At 33.9% G+C, this 23159-nt stretch overlaps 1 protein-coding gene across 1 annotated transcript in view; it reads left to right on the forward strand.

Moving 5' to 3' along the window:
• The window catches only part of LOC149078933 (GATA-binding factor 2-like), a 277805-nt gene that overhangs the window by 40418 nt on the left and 214228 nt on the right, over window positions 1-23159 (forward strand). The window contains exon 2 of the mRNA XM_089241157.1: window positions 13500-13547. The gene's annotated coding sequence lies outside the window, so the exon portion shown is untranslated. The remainder of the gene's footprint in view (window positions 1-13499; window positions 13548-23159) is intronic.

Genomic DNA, 23159 nt, shown 5'->3' on the forward strand with positions numbered 1-23159 from the left:
GAGGTCTCTTTCAACCCTCGTATACATACATGCAGGTGTATTTATGTATGTGTCTATTCATACATAATCCGTCATGAAAAATGAGGCAGAAAAAAAACCCCACCTGTATGAGAGGACCACGTCCTTGTAATCAATTCATATTTGCGTTTGGTTACGTTGATGATGAATGGCTTCCTCGAGTCACGTATCCACGTGAAAAAAAAACATAGTTATAGATAGATGTCTAAGATGGGGTGATTTTTTTTATCGGATCGACTGGAGAAAGGGAGGGGGGTCACATGGTTTATCAAATTGAACCAAATAATTCTCATTAATTTTGTACCATCACGAAGTTTAAAAATTAATTTGATCGGTTCTAACATCTTTTGATTCGTAACGCGTCATTTTGTTGTCCGTAAATTTTGAACTTCAACTTATTAAATTAAGTCACGACATGATGTCATTACTGCATATTACTATTTTTAGGCTTAGTAACAGGTTGTGTTTACATTTTATGATTCTGAACAATTTCTGCATATTTTATATATAGTTGGTGAGGATTTCAATCTTCATCCTTTCATAATTAACCATTTAATTAGCAAGCATTGAAATATTCAAATTTTTTAGAAGCCATATTAAACAAATGAGGTACCTCAAATATCATTTCAGGCAAAAAAGGAAAATATGTTGTCAATATTTAAAAAGATAAATGACGTTGCGCTGCTGTGAACACAATGTATTTAAGTGGTTTACATAGATTAGGATAATATAGAAATGTAATTTATTGTTTCCAACTTATTTTTCTATCATTGTTGAAGAACACTGAGCAATATGCCTTTTCCACACATGGTATTTCCCACCAAAATTCAAATGTCAAAAATCGTTTTTGCTAGTCTTATCAAGATATAGGAGACGTGTAGTTTTGAACCATTCTGAGGGCGATTGTAGAAACTTCTTGCCAAGCTCACAAGTAAAAATCTAATGTTCAGGAGTTGTGCTTAGAAGCATCAGTGCCGAAACGAGCTCAAAATGTACAATGCGTTCACTTGAAAAATATAAGAAACTCATGTAGCTTTTAAGGGCAATACGGCTAAATGAAGGGTTAATCACTACGTACCTTACGTTCAGGAAGGCTGATTTCACAAACAAAAACATATGCAGTTTTTCAAATTTGCAATTGAAATTGATTTGTGTTACAGATCAATTTCATGTATGGAAGATTATTAATCAAATCAGAATTAAATTTTAAGCACTTATTAGTGCAGCTTTGTTTTGGTTTGATAGCGTTAAGCTGAAAAATGAATATTTCACAGTTAATCTTGTGGATGTATGTATGCAGCTTTTCCAATTTAAGTGTACAAAAAAACAGGGGATGATGTGTTCTTTGAGAGTTCAAAAAATTTACAGATTTTTTCGAATAAATTATTTACTCAGGAGAGAGAGAGACAGAGAGAGAATGATATTACCAATTATATAATCAAGTAACACTAAGAATGACTATATATGTAACACCAATATTAAACAAATATGTTATTTTCTTGATTGCTTCCATCTTCTCTGTGACAATCCTTCTGAATATTTGAAACTATTTTATCGGATCTTTGAATGATTCAGATTTCTGTATGTTTTTGTGTTAATTGTATGTATTTTTAACGGTATGATAATTTATACACTGCATCCAATACGTTCTGCCGTTCCACCACTATAGGCAAGGTGGGTTCAACGGATCGATCGTAATTACACAGCAATATTAACAAATAACACTCCACACAATACCCTGAAGTTAACAGCAAAAACATGTAAAGCTTCAAAGTAAAGACATAAATATGGAGTAAATTGACAAATAAAAAGCAAAAACATTAAGACTTAAAAGTTAAAATGAAAACGTTCTAAACACACAAAATTTAAAAAAAACCACATAGATAAAAATTAAGACACAAAAACATATAAGACAGCATTGAATTTAAAAGAACACAAAAATTAAAACTTGAAATATAAAATCTATCTATTAATATTTGGTGCTGTAAACTATGTAGATGTATCAAGAATTCTGGAACACTGTTCTGATTTGAATAAATACGTACTTTCTTTCTGTATCACAGTAATCTGTTAGCATTTATGTATGCTTGCTTATCTCCTTAACATGCCTTTTTCTCATTTGTTTCGTGGTTTGGATAGATCATAACCCATCCATAATACAAGATTTTTTTTGTATGTGGCATTGAAGATTGTTTTGTATATGCCATTGTGCCAATTTTCGTCAATTTGGCCTTTTACTTTTTGTTCTGTGCTACAATCCCAAAAATTTTTGTTTTCCTGTTCCACCAATTAATTTTTTAAATCATTTTACTTACTCTGATCCTCTTCGGAAGGAACGGAAATTTCGGGCGGCGTGCTCGTTACGGTGGATGTGATATAAAACGATGATTAGGATTTTTATTAAACTTGCGTTATCTCTTAGTTATAGCTTGTGTCCAGAAACATACGCGTGATTCACCATCGCAAAAAATAGACGTGACTAATTACAATTTTAAAAGTTACTTGCGATTGCGTCACAAAAGCAACAGATGCGTAAGTTATATAATTTGTGTAAGTTTTATAACTTTAGTATACATAATCGATTTCCATCTACGATTGTATGAGCCAACTGAAGCGTATACCTCAAATTTATATACCAGCTAGAACGTCAGCAAAGAGGAAGGGATCGGCTGTGCTTCTGCAATTGATCTCCCCCCAAAAAAAAAAATTGGCAATAAATTCTCGAGCTTTGAGAAAGAAATCTGACGTTATCGGTGTTGGAGCCTTTGATGTATTTCAAATCGGGTTCATAGTCTCCCCCTCTTTTCCGACAGGAGTGTGCCCGAATTTGGTCTCTTCTTTGACAGGGACGATGGGGGGAGCATTTTTCTTAATGGCTCTCCCATCTGCTGTCCAATCCAAAAGGATTCTCACTACAGTGAATTCGGAATTCATCCTTGATCCACAAAAGCTTTTGCTGTATGGAATTCGTGCGCTGCCAGCACGGAATGAAATAGACTACAGTCAAACTCAGGTTATAAAAATCACAGCTATAACATCAGTAATTTGTATTGTCGGCTGATTCCTATAGAAACTAATGTTGATGCGCCTTTCTTTATAACTGTTCAAACCATAACTAGGACATAACGACACTATTTCGACGATTTTGCTACCGTTTTTATGATTTTTTTCACAAGAAATTACTAGAAGTAGAGCTACTCACATTGTTTGTCTGTTGTTTCCTAATCATGAAAAAAAAGGGATTATTACATGTTTGATGCTCAGACTTGCTTGTTGTCACAGCCTGTATACGGGACATTTTTGTAGTTTTCCGTAATTTTGTCCGATTTTTTATGGAAAAAAGGAATTTTTTTTAAACTGAAGCTTAGCTTACTTTAATTCACAATCGGGGGTAGATTAAAATTAAGTATACAGATAATTTGCATAATTTATAGATTATAAGCAATATGAATAATATTCATCTCATATTTGTTACGCCCACCTTTTTTTGTGAAATGCATCTTAATTCATTGCAGACTTGCTGTTGCGCATTTCTTGTCAACGGTTATTTGTACGCAATTATTGCTGACAATTGTTTTTGGAGAGAACTGGCAATGCTCAGCGTTTATGATCACAATTTCTCGTATTTTTTTCGCTGAAATTTTGTCTCTCTAGTAAATAATTAAATATATAAAAATTTAATATATACTAATTATATATATTTGATTGCATCTGATAAAATACAGTGGATTCCGCTTTTAACGTTTTTTCAAAAAAACCGTCATGAAAAAAACGTTGTGAGCGAGAAAACGCTTTAAACGGGAAATTTCGATGAGTGAAAAAGCTGAGATTTCGGAAATGAGCAGCACAAAGCATAGAAACGTTCCAAGTGGGAACGTTATTTTTGACCGCTCTTCCAATTCATGACCAAATCACTGGTTACTTAAACAACATGATTGAAAGAAAGTTTCATTCTGTTTGTTTTTCTTTTCAACTAATTAACATTTTGATTAGCGTCAGATAAAATGAATGAAAAGGTCTCGAGTTGTTAACCTCGGTTATAACGACAAAATTTCATGGAATTTTCGATGTCGTTATAACCGAGTTTCACAGTATTTCGTGCTGAAGGCAAATCTTCTTGAGCATAGTATAAACAAACCTTGACATAAACTTTCAGAACAATGCTTCTAAAACAATACGCTATCTAGTCGTAAAAAATACGTTACTTGTTATTAACTATCTGATGGTCCCTGTGCAAAAATCACAATCTAGATGATGACATCTACAACAAATTCTTTTTGAGGTTTTTTCCTCCGCTGCACAGAATACCTGCTAAATGGTCGCTTTAGTTGCGTAAAAACTAAAATGAAGGTATTGAGTAACTGAGGACAAACCCAGTGTCTTTTTTCTTTCTCCCCTTGATGACGATAATAATTTCTCTGAGAAAAGACAAAGCTGTCTTTCATTTGGAGTCGCTCCTTCCCTATCCGATGAAGAGATCATTCCAACAGATTAAGGGCGGAAACATCAAGAGAGAGAGAGAGAGCACTTTTTTCTTATTCTTTCCTCTGTTCTGAGACGAGCGAGCTCTTTCCATCAAGAGTCTAAATTAAGTATCGCGTCACACCAAAAGAGACATAACCGTGGGTTTTAAAAGAAAAGAAGAGTGACTGATTGGAAGAACACAAACCCAAATGGAGCGTATCTCCATCAGGGGGGGCCGACGACTAAGGGTCACACGGTTTTCGACACTTGTTACTGCCGTTTTACAAGTTCAAGTTCGAACATATTTATTGTTTAGAGTTTTAATTGCCTTTTCTTTTCTTATCCGGATAGAAATGGATTGGTTTTTGTCGCTCATGTTTTGATTGATTCTTACATCTACGGCACACTTGTCCAAACTTTTTGCTCTACCTCCCAGAGGCACTGAAATGAAGAAAATATTGAGGGGGACTGAAAATTGTCAATAATCCCTTGTGTACGGGACTCAAGTCATTATGTGGAAGTGGGGGGGGGGGGTATTGTACAGTGGAACCTTCCCTAACAGACTTTTCCGATCCCAGCTACCGTGAGAGATAGAGCTTTAATCTATTTCACTTCCCGTAAACGGGCACTCTCAGCGAACAGTGAAATCAAGCAAGAAAAATGTATCATATTCAACTAAAATTATGTTTAATCTCAAAGTCATATTGGCAAATATGATAAATCGTCAATTAATTGCTCAAGTAAATGTACATAATTATGTTCAGGATGGTGAATTCGAATGGTAATGTTTGTTTGTTTACGCGTGTGCGGAAAGCTAGCATTACAAGACTGATAATGTTATGTGGAAATGTTTTTATCTTATTCACACTTATTTTAATTTAATTTAATTTTCATTGAGAAATATGTGTGGAACACGTATCATGTACAGTGAAAAATAATTAATTGGTTTGATGGAGAGAGAATAAACGCTATAAACTTTTCCATATTTATCAGACTTTCCAACTTTATTTGAGAATTATGCATAATCGCGGTAAAAGTGATGAATGTATTCTTTATTGAGACGATTGGTGATTATGCATAACCCACCGGCGCATCACTTTTACACACACAGTAACATATACGTTTTAACATTAAAATATATAGGAACCAATTGCGACCGGAGCCAAACGTCATATGAATGTGAAAGTCGTATAAACGAGGTTACACTATATATCGTTCCTTTCCATTAGCGGATGCTCCCTGTTAGCGAACAGAATTTTTGGTCTCATGATAGTAGATATAACCTGTCTGCTATCCATAGGTTCTACTTAGTCTGACCACATTTTCTCGAGAAAAATACGGGACATTGACCTTTGAAATACGGGAATATGAGCCTGAGGATATCCTAGGATCGCAAATGCCAACTGATCTAGGGAACGAATAAAGTATTGGTACGAACATAAAAAATGTTTCTTTTCATTTTTCTGTAACGAATTTTCAATGTCTCGAAGCATACCCCGAATCATTACACTTCACGTATACTCTGAAAAATTGATGGCAGGTGGCAGCGTTACACATGACTACTATTACACAGTAACAAACTTCACGTTAGGTTCACAACACACGCACATTACAGCATGTACCAATTCTTAGAAATTCCGCAGAGGAATGTGTGTGGACGAGGTGTATGCGTGGGTTTAGTAGTAGTAGCAACCCTGACTGGAAGAGAGACAACTCCTGGGCTGGAAGAGATCTCGGCAACGGGATAAGTCCAGTGGCAAAGTTCTGGCGTTCATTCATTCAGTAGCAACCCTGAGTTAGATTTTGAACCACTTTGGCAGCGCAATATTGCTGCTACATTCCGTTTTGAAATGACAGTCCCCCAAGTATTACTTTAAATATAACATACGAAGCACAAATTTATCTGGATCTAATCTTATATTTAAACCTGTGTGGATAATACTATTAAATTATATTGGTTGAGATAAAATTGCGTGCGTGCGTGCGTGCGCGTGTGTGTGTGTGTGGAGGAAAAATACTAACTGAATTGAAATTAAATTCTCAAGTCTGCTTGTGGACCAAATGTCTGTCCTTGGTGGTCCACGGATCCCCGGTTGAGAAACGGTAGTACATAGTACGAGCATGGATGCTTTTCGAACTCGGAGCTTCGAAATTTTTAATCACGATAGTTTGCACCATAGCTATATTTGCGTATTGCTTGGTTTATCTACTTTCCCATCAATGAATTTTACAAACCCTTTCCGTTACGGCAATTTACATAGTGTAATAATGTTTTTTGTGTAAAATATAGCCACGGTACATTGATTTCGAATTTTAAAAAAAAATGTCACCATAAATATGTCAATTTACGGGAGAAGTTATTCAAAGCACGTCGTTTTTAGATAATTCCGGGGTAATTAATATGTAGTGCGGGCATTTTCAACCTTTTGCCGCAAGCATCACAAAGTAGTCGATGCTCATGTCAGATTTTGAGTAATCACGAGTTATTTTTTGATCGACTCCTCAATTAAATTTCCTAGTCTATTTTCATACGCACACATTTATAGAAATATTGATTTGAGCATATGTAAATTTCCAAATTGGCTAGGCTTTACTTCCACTTGTACAAGCAGATCATTCGTCGAAGGTCCCATAATTCAAAGACTTTATGAAATATACATTCGTTGAGAAAATGAAAAATCTTTGACCACAATCATGGGGTGCCTCTAATGCCCGCGATTTATTTCAAGTTGATGTTGAGCCCTGCATTTGGTACTCTTTCGTAGATTGATGGTGTCCAAACTCAAAAAAAAGACCACAGATGTGCAATGTAACCGCGCCTTTCACTAACAACTTCTACCTTTATGGAAACGTTATTCACTAAACAGTATTAAATAAAAATAATGTTTGCCCCAGTAATGTTTTGATTTCTGAATTAAAAATGAGCAAAATATTGCTACATTAATTAATTGATTTATAAAAGATGAAGGAGTTCAAATTATTGTTGAATTTTCAGGAATAGCGTTTTGAGATATGTACTCAGATTTTAAGTTATCGTATTGTAAAAAGAATACCTTCTATGAAACAAATTTCTCTTGCACCAATTCATGCATGTATTGATTCATAATTAAATTGGATTCAACTTTATAGATTTTATACTTGCCATCTCGTGACTTCTAACTGACAAGTATTTGTTAGGAATGATTGGCAAAATTTATCATTTATCCCCCCCCCCGCTCCCCACTGTATCAAGCAAGGCTGCCTCACGCAACAAAGAGGAGCATATACAGACAAATCAAACGTCAAAAAAAGTGGGGGGGGGGGACAAACGTTTCTTTGTGTTGCCAACACTAAGACCTGTCAATCGAAAAGTCACTGATTGCCTTTCCGAAAACAATTTTTCACGCCATTCATCTAAATCGAACGCCTTTTCTTGCTTAACCCATTTTCTCTTCCGTCTCAATTTAAGGGTAATTGGTGGTTGGTGACATTTAATGACAGCTTTGTTAATGAAGATTAGATGATTGCACGGATAAAACGCGTTTAATTCAAGAACCTTCTAGTAGAATTAAAGCAGGTGTGACCATGAAATAAGTGAGGTTTTAATACCCTTCTCCTCCAAGGAGATTCTATGCATATGTTATGGCCATTGTATGAAAATCTCAATCAAATTGTTGCTATTTATTGCATTCGAAATACTGTTTGGTATGAATGAATCTTAAAAAATTGTGAATTTTTATTATATTCATTTTGATCTGATCGGTTTTTTTATACTAATAAGTGATAGTGAAACATTTATTTATCACATTACTTTATAGGATATTTAGTGGATATAAAGTGTTTGTTATATTTGGGTATGCTGAATATGTTATTGCTAAAATGATAAATATTGTTAAGTGGTGCATTAATGAGAGAGAGAGAGAGAGAGAGAGAGAGAGAAGTGTGTAGGAGGCATCTCGTAGAAGTCAAAGAGTGAAGCTTAGAATACATCTCATGTGACAGCAACACCATTTTTTTCTTAACTGTAAAGCTGCGACCACAAATAGATAATTTGTCATAGACAAATCGCAAGCTCTATCGACTTTGTCACACGTTCACACTTGCAAAATATTTTACAACTTGTCTGAAGTTTTCTATCCGAAATGATAGACCATGTACCTGTAATTTTGGTGCATGAGAAGTTACAGAACAAGTATGGTATGTCTACACTCATCGACAAAATCGCGCAACACGTGGCTATAGACCATGCGTCTTCCCCGTTACTTGCGAGCACTACGGTGCTCCCTGAAGGACCCAGAGTGCTCGATGCTCGTGTTCAATTTCGCGCTCGCGAGCACTTGATCAACGTTCCAAATAAACACCTTGGAGGAATTGCGTTCAAGGATTGAAATCATGGGCATCTCATGCATTTGTATGTTAAACTTGCCGTAAGGGGTGCTCTTCTTTTGATGATGGGTACAGGCAGTGCTCGCGACTGGAAAAAGGTTAAAGACCTCCGCTATAGACAATGCTTTAAGATATTGGTCTATATAGACAGTCTAGCCAAAAATTGGGCATTCTGCGATTTCTCACTTGTGATAGGCTTGCGATTTGATCTGTGAGAAATCGCAGAACACCTGTCCCATTCCGGGTGGATGTCATGGTGTTCAGTTAACTAAATGTAGGTATGGACGCGTGACAAATTCGATATACCATCTTGCGATTGCATGACTTTAGCAACTGTCTATAGACAAAATCGTGATGTGTCTATTGACAGTCGATTTTGTGTATGACTGTAGACTTTAGTTTGATAGATAAATTGCTGAGATACACTACACGATACTCTTGGGAGTTTTAACTATCGTGTGAAATTCCTGAAAGAGATCTAGAGAGGCCCGAATCCACATAAGTTCTTAATCTATGTGTGGCAGGGGCTTGTAAGTGGAGTCGTACCTTTTAGAGAGTCCTATTATAAATGCACTTATCGCCCCACTGGCTTTACCAATTTCGAAAACCAAACACATCACATCCATGTGTTGTAAAGTTGATTATTTTGTTGATTTTGTGTCGCGACTAAAGAAGGTCAAGAACCCTTGCGCTGAACTAATGTGACATGCTAGTTTAGAATCACGAGTTGGTTTCCTATGGTGTCCAATTTCGAGGCATAAATGTGAGCCGATCTTCCCGTTAAAAAGTCTCGCCACAGAGAGCAGGTCTACAACGGTATAAATATCCAATCATAACACTTCCCTCGTAGTTTGAAATATAGATGGCAGCATTGAAAATTCACACAGAACACTAGATACGCTCTCAAAAACTGTTAGGTATACATATGCACTTCCGGCACAACTCCTTCGGTAATAAATTTCCATGGTGATATACCAGAGTTGTGCTAGGTTAGAAAGAAAGAATGTTGGGAATCAGACACACGCGGTCCTATTACTACATTGAGCGTGATTTTATCCCCAAAAGATCGCAAGACACCGATTCTGACAGATCTCGTGGTACCCTTGGATACCGCTAAACCCTGTTTGTGAATCATCTCTCTAAAATGTTGTTCAGTTTTTTCATTAGTTCTATCCGCAATGAATATTTGTAAATATTTAAGAACACAATTGAGTTTGATTCTATAGAAGCACAGAGCATGCATCACACTTAAAATTTTTTTGCATGTATAATTCTAAGATCTTAAGTAAAAATCTTGAATATTTACATACAAAATTATTCTAATTTTTCAATACATGTATACAGGTCATGAGCATGTCCGTTATACAAGTTTGAGATCTCGAAGATTAATTGTCTTACTTAAGAAAAAAAAATTATAGAAAAAAATGGCTAACAACCAAAATTTAGGAATTTTCATGCAGTATAAATGAGATGAAATATGCAAAAATCTTTCGCCTGTGAATATTTTGCTGTGATTATGATCGATAAAGTTAGAGACGGGCTGGTTTTTTTGATCGCTTTTAAAATAGGCTGAATATAGAGTTATATAATCTCCTGGAATCATTCATACATATTTCAAGGCGATCGCGTGTGGGCAGTTTCGGTACTTTGACATGATTTTGTTTTATTCCATGGTGCGGTGATTTTTTGACATCCACAAAATAATTGGACGTCCCGATCCTAATGCCCATCTTAATATTCCGCAAACACTTCTCTCGTCTTGATTTTCTTTTTATTCTACAGCTTTGTTTTTCTGTTATTTATTTTTCCCAAGACTCAAAAAATGAATTAATCTTTGTCGTCAGCTCGATGTCCACGGCATTAAAACTGATGATGGAGCCTTGGGACAATGACAAGTCATCTGCATCTAGAAGAAAAGGGGTTGGATGGTATTATCTACACACACACGGAGAGACGTCTTTTTCCCCTTATTTTATTTTGTTTTTGCTGCTCAATGTTTTCGACGACGCGTTACGTTTTAAACCTAACGTTAGGAACTTGTCCGTTAATGTCAAGCAAAATGATACCACAGCCTACAATTAAGCTGTCAAAAACTTTCATGAGCATCGAGACGAGAGTCAGCGAGAGGAAGTCTCTAGCCAAACCCATGCAGTCGCTGCTTCCACGGAACAGCGTGCTGTCTATGTCAATTACTGTGTAATCGTACTTTTTATTATTATTATTTCATTTATTTTATTCACACTGCGAAAGTTTCGTTCCAGCAATTTCGTCAACAAATTGCTAGAAATAAAGTAATTGCCTCTTGGTCTTTTCCCCTCTGACATCCCAATTTCATCGCGTAACTAACTCATTGCTTATGCAGTTTTTTTGAAGGATGCTTTCATGGTGAGTTGCGTAAATTGAAACGATGGCCAGGTCTGTAAACTCTATTGTTGCGGAAAGGTTAAGAAGTGTCTGTTAAATCACTATTCAAGTATATAAAATTTCAGCATCTCACTTTTTTGGGTTACATTATTATCCAAGAACATTTTCTTTTTATACTATACATGATGTACTTACCGAATATTGACTTATCCAGTGTAGCGCTTACGTCAAGGGTCTTCAACCTTTCAGACACGGGCCAAACTGAAACTTCCCACGAAGCCTGCAGGTCACAAACTCATGTAGTTTAGTGACATCTTAATAGGGGCTTCGAATTAAACAAGGACAAAAAAATGATTGAGGACTTTCATTTGTTCTGAAATTATTTCTTGCATTAATTATCAATTTGGATTAGTTCTGAAATAATTATTTTCATTAATTCTTAAAACTTTTTTGATTAATTACTGAATGAATTTATTAATTCTGAGATTAATTTTTGTTTGAGTCTGCTTTAAATGATTCTTCAAATATTTATTTTCGTAATTCTAAAATTATTTTCCTTCTCATTGTATATCATGGAACCATTTCTTTCAAAAAATATGCAATTGTTCATTTATTCATTGTGAAATGCATACAATTTCTATCAGAAATCACGGAACTATCTCTCACTTATTTCTTAAATTTATTATGTTATTTGTTTCAAAAATTCTGGAACTATTACTTTTTCAGTAATTCTGAATTTTCATCAATTCTAGAATCAATCAATCGTTTTTCAATGTTTTCAACCATTTTCTGAAAATGATCCGTGGGTCACGAAGAAAAAAAAGCTCAGAGGGCCAAATGTGGCACGCGGGTCATGCGTTGAAGTCCCCTGGCTTACGTTTTCAAAAGCACAATTTCGGAGACATACAGTGCTTACGCTGAAGTGGCGCCTACGACGATTTTTGTTTCTACCTCCTTGCTTATTTCGCAACTAAAAAGCGCAATATTTCTGATTAGACAATTTATTTTCGTGTCGTTTCTTTTCCGTTTAGTCTTATATTGACGTATTTTTTTATCGATGAAAAAACAAAGCTATACGGGGAAATAATATTCCCATTTTTTATGCATTTTTGTGAAAAAATTGCGCAGCTAAGGGGTTAAAACATTATCTCCAACAGTTTTATTAGTTAAATTTAACATTAGCATACATTTAAATTTAACATTAGCATACATTTAAATTTAACATTAGCATACATTTAAATTTAACATTAGCATACATTTAAATTTAACATTAGCATACATTTAAATTTAACATTACCATACATTTAAATTTAACATTAGCATACATTTAAATTTAACATTAGCATACATTTAAATTTAACATTAGCATACATTTAAATTTAACATTAGCATACATTTAAATTTAACATTAGCATACATTTAAATTTAACATTAGCATACATTTAAATTTAACATTACAACATTTAGTTTTAACATTAACATACATTTGCTAGTAATATAATTAGGTTCCGCAGAGGAACATGGACGAGGTACATGTGTGGTTTAGTAGTAGTAGTAGTAATATAAATGATATTTTATTAAATCGACTTTTCAGCCCGAATTCCGCTCGCATTTATCTCGTCTTGCAATACCTCAACAATTATTTTTGACCATTAAAATAACTGATTTTTAAAAAAGTTTATTATCTGATTAAATTTATTAAAAACCTTGTGGTTCAAGGTAGAGTGGAATGACTCCTCGAATTCTTCTCTAACAATCTTCATAGGCTCTTTTTGATATAGGATCTCGCTTGGAAAAACGTCTAGACCAAGTGTGCACAGCCTCCGGCCCGCACTTGGGCCAAATGCGGTGGTTGTACACCTCTGGTCTAGACCTTATTGGTAGTCAATCCAAATATCCAAATGATGCCGTATACACCGAGAAAAACCATAATAAAGGACTAAAAAAAGTACTCATTTTTTTTCTGAAATTATTTTTACCACCAGCCGCTTTTAGTTTTTTTTAACATTTAATTTCTTTTTATATTATAAATTGTATTAATGGTATAACGCTCGTGAAATAGCAGAACATATTCCACTATCATACAAAATTCAAATATTTTTTTCGGATATGGTTTTCAAAAAAAAAGACGAATATCTTAAGATGTTTGAAACCTTTAACTCTCTGGAGATGATTTAATGCACTAATTTATTTCATTGTGAATTATTAATTGGTATTTATTTTTGTTGTCCCTAAAAGTAAGATCAAATAAATCAATCAATTTATTTTACCGGTTTTTCTTTTCCTAGATGTCGCGTGGATTTATTGAACCTTCAATCAAGAAATGGAAATAAAATGTGAGTATTTTCAATTATTTACAAACTTTCTTATGGATGAAAATATTGCGACATTGTATGTGACCGCTATATCTTCATCAGTATTTTAATGGTTGTCGAAGAGTTGCTCGTATAATTCGTACTTATACGAATAAGCTAAAAACAATCAGTAATAGATCCCTTCTTTGGTAAACTTCGTGCACAAAATATTTAATCTATTATCATGTTAAAAATAAAATTTACGAGATATTGTTAATGAACGGAATTGTAAACTGATGATCAATGAGATCAAATCATTCACTGATTTTTGACTGATACTGCACTTCCAAGAAAATTCATGGATTTATTTTAAGCCTCGAAGAAATATTTAATTATCGCACAGCCGTTGCATATTATAAAATAAATTCAAATTTTAATCAATTCTTAATTAATTTCGCTCAAAAAAATAAATCAAAGCCGATTTACACGAAGATGCAAACTCGTAGTAAGTTTTACTAATTTAAGTTTTACGATTTATTACCGTCACTAATAATGCTAATAAACACGCATTAATTTTGGAAGATATAAAAGTTTCTTGCATATATAAATCAAAAAACGGTGAAAAAAAAATGTGTTTTTTTTTAGCTTAGAATATTAACGGCACAAAACGGTACGATATGCATATGCTGTAATAACTTCTTATACCAAAGATAATTCCAAAACTTAATTAAGATTGCTTGCTAATCACTCAACTCAACATTAATTTTTTTTTTTTAGACTTGGGGGAAAAAATGGATTAAAAATCCAAGTTTTTTTCGGAGAATTTTGTACAAAAAATTGCGTCGGTAGAGAGAAAAAAAATTGTTTTTTCAGTCTTATATCCCAGGGTAAGAGAGATGAAAAAAGAAATTTTTTCTCCTTCAGAGAACTTCAGTGACTGACTAAGCTGACTTCATTAAGAACTACCCAACTAATCGCGACTTAATTAAAAAAAATTAATGAAAAAAAAAATCCGAGATATGCGGAAAATGCATGTATATATATTCCTCAGCACATCCTAAACTAAACAAAAACTCATAAAAAAAAATGTTTTTTTTTCTTCATAATTACCCAGAGAAAATTTTTCAGATGTGTCTCTCCGACACCCCTAGAGTGAGTGAGAGAGAGACTGTTTAAGTAAAAAAAAATATATTTTATCGGTATCTTTGCATAGCTTTTTCGTTAGTTCTTTAGTTGCTGCTAATGTTAAAACGTCATTACAAGTAAGGCAAAAAAATAAAAAATTAGGGGGGGGGGCGTAAAAATATTTAAAAAAAAAGATAGGAAAAAAAATCGATGATGCTGGAAAGACAAAAAAAAAAAAAAAATAGCTCTGTCGTTATCTGACCATTTTTTTTACTTGGTCCGATGCTCTTTAAATAGGTTTCGATGGATCGGTAGTAGGAGGGGGAAAAAAAAGTATATTTTTTCTAGACGTATAACGCTATATCGAGCGATTTTTCGGTTTGACGTTGATACAGCAATGGTGTAAAAAATAAGAGCAGTGTAGAGAGAGAGAGAGAAAGGAGGAGAAGTTTGTTGGATAATTGCGTCGAAGTATCCGTTCAGTAATTCGGATATTTTTCGGCTTGAAAGTGGCGATATCCGCTAATGTTGGAAGTCGGGCAACGGCGTAAAATGGTAGCCTGATGACTTGAAAAGCGATGGCGTTAGAAGACGACGAGACAGGAGAGAAGTAGAGAAAATGTGGCGAGAGAGGCAATCTTTGAGGCTTTCAATCATCTGCTTGCTCTGCAATTGCCTTCCATTTCCCCCCCCCCTCCCCACCGTCATACCATATAGGAAGATACCAATGGTTTGGTGGTGGTTCATGGACCATCCTTCTTTTTTTTTACTTAATTTTTTTTTTGGTCTTTATATATATAACGGTGCATCGGTCTTCGTAGCATCTCTGACTTACGATTCGATGCCGTTCACTAAGATTGATGTGTCCTCCCTCTTTTTTTTTTTAATTCTTATATTCCTGCTTACCTTATAATTTTTTCCCTAATATCATATAAGATATGGTAAGATATATATATATATAGAAGGCATTAATGTGTGTTGAGTCCCTTTATATGATATGCTACAGATTTCCTTTCAACTTTTTGGTTGTGTATATATATATACATATGGGGATCACGTTTTTTTTATATAAATTTTAATGGATTGAGAAGTATCTGAAAATTTTAAAATGTGTAAATTTGCATGATTTACAGTAATTTATATGTACGTTATACAGGGTGTCCTGTAAGTGTTAATGTTGCTTTTATCTCATTACCCGTTTGTCGTAGAGGTATGGTTTCAATTTGAAAAATGCTGAAAATATGTTCAAAAATAACCCTGTACCAGTTTTAAGAGTGAAAATACTGTTTAAAAAAAATCTAAGTTTTTATACTGTCCCCTCCTGTCCTCTAACTTCCAATCAGAAAGTTGTTGCTCAATCTTTTCTGAGTCCGACAAAAAAAAAATTCCATGTTTTCAACTGCAATATTCACTGAGATATTTTAATTCCAAAATCGGAGAAAAGTTGGGAAATAATAAAGCAAAAACTAACGGACAACGCTCTATTCCCTCATTTATGCTCTCTTTTCCCAACTTTTCTCCGAATTTCAAATTCGAACATCGCAGAGAATGTTGCAGTTAAAAACATGGAATCTCTTTTGTTGGACTCCGAAAAGACAGGGCAACAACTTCCTGATTGGAAGTTAGACGACAAAGGGAATGTATAAAAATGTAGATTTTTTTTTATTTTGTGAAACACTGTATTTTCACTCTCAACACTGGTAGAGAGTAATTTTGGAACACATTTTCCAAGCATTTTTCAAATCAAAACTCTACCGAAAAACGGTTGATGAGATAAAACGCCGCATTAGCACTTACAGGACACCCCTGTATATCCAACTGGCATTCGATTATGTGATTACCGGGAACTTTCCACGTTTTGGATATTATCAAAGTGAATGATTTTTAACCTTGTAAAATATTCATCATGTACGAGGTTCATTTCAAAAAGGATACGCAACTCAAGATTGCTGTGAAATGAATGGTGTTTAATATTCTTAGTTAAAATGATGACAGTTGTCGTTGAAAACTTGTTGAATCAGCCTGTGTTTTTGTTACTTTTCTTAGTGTAGGCCATTTTGAATGGTGTTAGAAATACCGTTCGTAGGCCACGGGGGGTACTGTGACAGTTAAACATCATCTGTACGTTGGACTCGGAACATAAATGACAAAAGGATGTAACGTTGAAGGTCAAGCGTTCCAGTCTTGAGTTGTTGTTATTGATAAATTACAGGTTAGAAATTTTGAAACGATGTTGAAATTGCAAACAAAAACAAGTGGAAAGTCCATCATCCACGTATTTTCAAAATATTTAGACAAGCACAATAAGAGATGAAAGAAATTATTACTTTTGCTTCAGATCACTGTGGAATCATCACGTGAAATATGTGTTACGGCAGTGTATTACCATGAGACTTCCTACGGTAGCACGTTGGGAAAATCAATGTGCGTTTCGTTTCGTTCGTTTCCGGGTTCTTCAGGATGGACCCCATTCTATTTTTGGCGTGCCAGCTTGCCGAAGATTCCAGCCTGTGGGGTCCGGCTTCAAGATATGGGACGATGAAGATCACTGCCGTTCCTCTTGCTAAGATGCTGGGGGAGGGGGGAATAGGATGTATGAAACAAAACTGGTGTTCATCACCTGAAGATGAACCGGCATTATTTCCCAGCGAGGATGAAACGGGAAAGTACGAATCGATACATCACCAAGTTGGATCAACTTGCAACGTGGATGGGTCTTCCGATTTTACAGAACAATGCTCTGCCACATTTGTGCAGCAGACAAATTTACTGAGCGAGTAGTACCATTCCATACTTAGATACGAAACTCTTTTTTTCTTGTTAGAACAGCCTTTGTGGTGACATTGATTTCTCTCCATGAAATAGCTATCTGTAAAGTTTTCATGGGCCCTAAATCACTCATCCCTCAGATTAGCAATTTCTAAGGATGTGGGAAGTATACTCCCCACCTGCTTCTTCTTATACCTCTTAAATACTCTTTTCGCAAGCGCATATCGCATTAGAATAGTTTGGGCTTGCCATTATATGACGCCAATATAGTCAATAAAACAAAAATTTTGTTTCATTTATTGGTATTCTAGGGACAAAAATAACTCACAAATAAAGAATTTCGAAAAGAAAAAAAATGCCCACGAAAGGGTTAGTTTAAAAAAATTGAATACTTTGTGATTGGAGTAAAACTTCAATTGAATTTAACTCGCAACTCAGCTGCAGTGATTATTCAAACCATCTAAATACCGAACCAAAATAATGTTCTCAGTGAAGTAGCCAATCTCTCGAAATCCTGGTCATTGAGAGGTAAAAGCAAAACTGTAAAAAAAAAGATTGCTTACAATAAAAATAAGTATGCAGAATAAAAATGTACGTTATTTATGGGAATGACCATATTACAGCATCAGCAAAATGCATAATAAATAAATGCAAAATTTTCTAATTTATTACAGAACGTAAATATAGGTATGTTCCAAAAAAAAAAAGACAATTTTGCTTATGTATATCAAATCTTTACCTCAATAAAATTCTCGTTAAGTTAAAACTAACACAAACGTTTCAAAATATACAGATTCTCAATTTGGTACGGCAATAAAAACATCTCGTAATGTATATGAGGAGCAGAGAAAGATGGAGAGGCATGTATATAAATATATACGGTACTAAGAATTCACTAAGCCTCCGCTTACACTTTGATATTTTCTGAGCTGGAATAAAAAAATAGGTGGAGCGGGGTACATGTGATACTGCATGCGGTATACGCAACGACAGCGATAAACTGTAATGAATGTCAACTCAGCACTTTATTTTATAACTGCAACCGACGTTATTTGTTTTTATTTTCTTCTTCTTGGTATAGTGTTTCCATTGTGATTTATATGAGCTTTACACGAACTCCAGTTATAAAGTTACGAGGTAGTTTACCTTTAACACACGCATTTCACTCACTTGAGGTATAGACGTTTTTATTCGGATGGAAAAGAGGTCTCATATAAGAAGTCGAGTGAAGAAGCCATCTTGGTGGCCCTGCCGTTCTCTACTACTTGACCCATCGGACAGCTTTTTAATCGCATGTTATACAAGCTTTATAAATCTCAAGCTTTACGAAGACGTTTGTCTGGATCTTCGTCAGTGTAGAGTTAGGAAGAAGAGCTTTTTCCAATTCTGATTTATTTATTCGATTATTTATTATCTTCAATCACGTTGATACGTTTATTTTTTCTTTAGTTTCATTACCATTTGGTGTTGTGTTTTATTTCGTTTTCTATGTTTTCCCTAAGATTTTCATTCCTACAACTTCTATTGATTGCAATATTATGGAATTATCACGATGAAATGATAATAAAATACAGTCGAAGTTGGTTAATTCCAAGTCCAAATTCACGGAAAAAAGTTTGAATTATTCAATTAATCTATCCTGAATCCGTAAAATGACTACAACTTGCAATTTAATAATCAACATTCACATAGGATAATAACTATCGATTATTAAAATTTTATCATCAGTTATGAAACTGTTTCCCAAATTTTAATAATTTCTAATTACCAATCTTAGCATTGATTTTGGAAAGTTTTGATCAAATATGAATGATGTCCTTCCCTGGTTCACTTTTGATAATGTGAACCCGCTTTACACAATTATTCCACAACCACACTGACAGTGAAATAATTCCAGAATACTCATCAGAACATTGAATTCCGATACTAAGATATCCAAACTGCCCCACTTATTGATCCAGCAAAAGAGGATTAGGCTACCCATCAAATAAATACGCTCGAAGGATCTAACATGAATGTTATGGAATCAAAGTAATGGAGAAAACGTCTGCCACGTCGACCGCGATGTCGTTTTTCCTTTCATCTTCTAATTTGAATATATATTTTAAGGTCCAATAATAATCTGATGAAACTGAATTATCTCTCAAGTGTTGATTGAAAGGTAAGCATTATTCCGTTGTTCTGGAATCAGCATCACCGCAGAATTTCTTGACCATGTTCAAAGCCTGATTTACAGAAACAGTTCATGATTATCCGTTTCAAAGCTGTTTTTTCCAAATTTTGCTCATTATCCTTATTCTATCAAGGAAATATGCTTTCATTAACGTATTACGATCTGAACTTCCTGATACTTTCTATACTCTTAATGATGAAAAGATTCATATTTTGTACAATATACCATGACCCTGTAGGTTGAACAACATAATCAGTATCAAGTGGTGAACATTCTCGATGCACTTCAGCTGAACAATGTTAAAATGGGCATTAAATTATATATATATATTACTTATGTACAAAAAGTAGAGAAATACAGAATACGTAAACTTTATCGGTCTTTAAAAATTTTTTGTTTAACAACTTGATCGAGAAAATCTAACTCTTGATTTTAAAGTGAAAGACTTCTTGTAGAAATTTTTCTAACTAAATTTGCACGTACAAAAATCCTAATTTTTTTTCCTCCAACTTGGAATCTCCCAAAAAATTCGAATTTTAAGATTATATTCGATGGAAAACTGAAGGCAAATTCGTATAAGTTTGAATTATCCAAAATTCGAATTAACTAAGTTCGTATTAACCAAGTTCTACTGTATTTACTCTTTTTTTTTTTTTTTTTGGAAAAGATGATCATCGATTCTCAAAATTAGACAATCCGAATCAGTAAAACTTTTCTTGAAGGGTCACCCTCCACCCCTTGGAAAAATGGTCTTTCCAAGACGTGACTCTTCAGTAGAAGTCATGCGGCTGGAAAAATTCTGGAACAAGAAAACTGTGGCTATTAGGAGGTGGCCTTTCACAGGCATTTTATTATATATGAAAATTAGAATTGAATTTTACATTTAAAAGCAATACATTCAATGCAAGCTCGAGATTGAGTTCGCCATTTAAAGCATAAGATAAGACAAGTAGCAATATTTTATTTCCTTAATTATTTTATTCCATAAGAAGCTTCCCCCCACCCCAACCGGCAACAATGCCCACAATGGCCTTTGTGTGAGCAGTAAAAAAACTCATCTACAATGTTTGAAGCGATGCGACAGACAACGAAATTGTTTAGCAATAATAGTTTTCATAGCATGTAAGAATCGTATATTTAAAATGTATGTAACTATGGTGTTCTCTTGAATAGCAATTATTCATTTGATTCTAACGAATGATTCATTGTGAGATCCATAGAACTGTTTAAACATGATTTTTAGCAACAATAGTTTTTAAAGTGTAATAATTGTTTTTATACATAATGTTAATAATGTTATATAAAGCTTCTAATTTCTCCAAAAACCTTTAAAAATACTTTATAAATCTTTTATACATAAAAGATCTAATTTTATATCTAATTTGAATAAAATTAAAAAAAAAATGTTTCTCAAAGTCAATATTATAGGATAAAATTAAATTTACATGAAATTACTGTTTTTATTCATTTTACAGACAGTCGTTTTTTTTTAAATACACTTGAACGAATTCTCAAAAGTTGAATCCAAATTTAATTAGCATTTGAATGTTATGCATTAAAGCCGGTATTACACTATAAAAGGTATTTAACAAAGATCTCGTATAAAATCAGTTTGACAAAGAAATATAATAGTGTAGGCTAGTGGTCAGCTTTGATAAAAGTCGTGCGTTCAGCATTCCTTTTTATCAAAGTTAGCTTCCTCATCCACAATATTTGATAAAAGATTTGTGTCGATGCACACTTTCTATCCTGCAGTTTCAATCGCTAAAAACCACATAGATACTTCGTGAATTGATGAAATAATTAAAAAATTAAATTAATATTAAAATTAAAATAATAAAAAATGAGTGACAGGTAGCCAGAGAGAGTGGGAGCTACAAAGACCTTTATATGTGAATATCAGATATTTGAATTTCTCTATGGGCAATTCATGGTCTTACCCCTCTTCCCACAAGCATCTTTTTCTTCCTATTCTTTAAAGTCGAAAGCATGACAATGAAAAAAGGTTAAATTTGCTACAGCAAACTGGTAAAAAAAACTTGATCCGTAGCTACTACCAGCAAGAACACAAGTAAACTCAAACTGACCAAAAACTTGTAAAAAAAATTTTTTTATAAATCTTTTATACCTTCTAATGTAATCCATTTATTGCCTTTAAAGACATTTTATAAAATAAATTTGAATAACCAACCTTCCATTCAAACAGGTAGACCTATATTAAGCAAGATCTTTGCCATAGAACTTTTATGGTGCGATGCCAGCCTTACGTTCTTATTAATTTCTTTCGCAGGTTGTATTAATTGTTTTACTACTGTATTTAAAACAGAATAATAATCAATAAATTACTGTTTATTATTTTGGAAATAAAATCGACGTTGGAGGTGCAAGCGCCGCCATCCTACAAAATTATGTTATAAGATACGTACAAGCCTCGGCAGATAGGTTAAGAAATACGATACAAAATGCAATCCTATTTGAATTTCGTGTGTCATTTCTGATTAAATCATCAAACTTATTAGTCAGTGATATTTTTATCACTTTAACTTGCGATGATAACAAGATAATGGTATAGAAAAAAAATGTAGAAGAAGAGGGGAAAAACGCTATTTCAGGTTCAGTCACCCGAAGACTAAGTAGTTTGCGGACACAATACGATAGCACTTAATATTTCCTGCTATTAAATAAACGTCATACAGCGAGAGAAAGACGTGCTTGACCCTCACACAGCAGGTAAAATACATTTATGTATATAAAAATACGTGAAAGGGTGAGGTCACAGGAAGTTCTGAAATTCGTGTATTTATTGTGAGGCGCATATTAAAAACTTGTGCATCAAAAAAAAAACAAAAAAGTTAAGATATGGTCAGGTAAGAGAAAAAAAATATTTTCTAGTGACTGTCATGGTCAATGGCAATGAGCTCGTCGGACGAGATTCTAAGAGATTTTAAAAGATTGAGGATTACAGGTTGTTATAAGAAGATTGATAATTGTTATGTTGGAAAAAAAATATGACTTTTTCCTTGGTTTTTTTCTTGGAATAATATTATTTATCCTTGACGAGATATTCCCTGACGAGGGTGTATTGATATCTCAATTTACTCACGGGGAAAATTTAAGATACATGTATTATACGATACAAAGTGCTTGCAATAATATGTTAGATATACCAACTTGAAATGCGTGAGAAGAAGCTAAGAGGATTAATACAAGTAAAGAAGCACGTGTATGCCGTATTCGTCTTGTGATAAAAATTAATAAATTAATTTTATTCTGCAAAGAATACACCCAATTTACTTTTATATGGGTATTTAGCATTTTTTTTAGGAATCTGGAACGAATTGAAGATATCTACATTATTTTAAATGTGTAAATGTGCTTTTCATAATGCGATTTTCATCCATTTTACTTCTATCCTTACCTATATAGGCTTGCTTTCCTCTGCATCACTAAAGGTGCGCGTGTAAAAATTAAAAAAAAAAATAAAACCTTTTCTACAGTATTTCAAAATCTTTTGAGCCGCTTGAGTCTATCTTTAACAGTTTTGTTTTTATTATTATTTTCTTTCGAAACAAGTCAGGACTTCTGGG

Source organism: Pholcus phalangioides, unplaced genomic scaffold, assembly GCF_987345545.1.
Source record: "Pholcus phalangioides strain wild (caught in Gottingen) unplaced genomic scaffold, Ppha-v1.0 ptg000013l_1, whole genome shotgun sequence".
Taxonomy (NCBI): Eukaryota; Metazoa; Arthropoda; class Arachnida; order Araneae; family Pholcidae; genus Pholcus; species Pholcus phalangioides.